At 45.1% G+C, this 1,205-nt stretch overlaps 1 non-coding gene across 1 annotated transcript; it reads right to left on the bottom strand.

The window, feature by feature from the left end:
- Nucleotides 1-381: 381 nt before the first annotated feature.
- On the bottom strand, nt 382-484 carry LOC116560346. The gene has a single exon (XR_004272929.1). It is a non-coding gene; the product is annotated as a U6 spliceosomal RNA (small nuclear RNA).
- Between the last annotated feature and the right edge of the window lie 721 nt (nt 485-1,205).

Here is a 1,205-nt window from a genome sequence, read left to right as displayed (position 1 = left end):
AACCCCTTTACTTTGTGAGATGCATTTCTCCCCTCTTGTAACCGGGGCTGTGAGTGCCAAAAGGGTCATGCAAATAATGACTGGACAGTGGTTTCTGGACCAGGCAGATTATTAGGATCATCCTGGGAGTCTTTTTAAAAATACAGATTCTTAAACCCCACTCAAGGTCTGATCACATTCTCCAATAGCGAGGCCAGGGTTTTGGTGTGGGTAAACTCTCCTGCAGATTGTAATGCTGGTGTCAATCATGCTTTGGAGAATGGCTGTGGGGACTCTGAGCAGATTGCTCCTGAAACAGGGAAATTCTACCCAGTTTACCCACAGCAGCAGTCAATGAGAAAGTCAAACTCCACCTGTTTTTTAAGGACACAAGAAATTCAGATAAATGATCATGATTGAGAGGGCATTTCATCCTTGGACAGGGGCCATGCTAATCTTCTCTGTATTGTTCCAATTTTATTGTATGTGCTGCCAATGCGAGGCCTGAAAGGGCATTTCAGACAGGATAGATGGTATAAACAGGATGCAGAGGCAGGGAAACACATGACCTATTAGGAAATAATGGGAAATGTTAATCAAGGAATAATAACTCTTCCTGTGCTTCCCTCCATGTAGACAGATTCTGTTAGCGTAACAGTCCTGGCCTCTCTTTATCCCTTCATTCATTCTACCCCAGTGCAGTTTAGGGAAGAAGCTGAGCCTGTGCTTTCCAGCACCTGCCCTTCCTCCTCTTTAGGAGTCAGCTGCTTGTGGGCAGCACAGGAGCTGCCCCCGTCCTCCATGTCATAGCTTTCAGGAGCAGGTTCTGCTCCTGCATCCAACACTACCTGAGGCTGGGTGGGTAGAAACTTGAGGTTTCAGTATTTTACTTCACTACCCTGAAGTTACATGCTACATTCTTCAATATTAATGTCTTAGTTCAGGCTGCTATAACAAAGTTACATAGACTGAATGGCTTGTAAACAACAGATCTTTATTTCTCACAGTTCTGCAGGCTGGAAATCTGAGATCAGGGTTTCAGCACAGTTGGTGCTACTGAGGGCTCTCTACCAGGTTGCATCCTGCTGACTTCTTGTGTCCTCACATGGCAGAAAGAGGGTGAAAGAGTTCTTCTAGGATCCCCTTCATAAGGGCATTAATCCCATTTGTAAAGTGTCCACACTATGACCTGACTACCTCCCAAAGGCCTTACCTCCTAATATTAT

Source organism: Sapajus apella, unplaced genomic scaffold, assembly GCF_009761245.1.
Source record: "Sapajus apella isolate SASKATOON/1434 unplaced genomic scaffold, GSC_monkey_1.0 scaffold25, whole genome shotgun sequence".
In the NCBI taxonomy this organism is placed as follows: Eukaryota; Metazoa; Chordata; class Mammalia; order Primates; family Cebidae; genus Sapajus; species Sapajus apella.
Note: the sequence above shows the minus strand (reverse complement) of the source record. Positions and strands in the feature narration are given on the sequence as shown.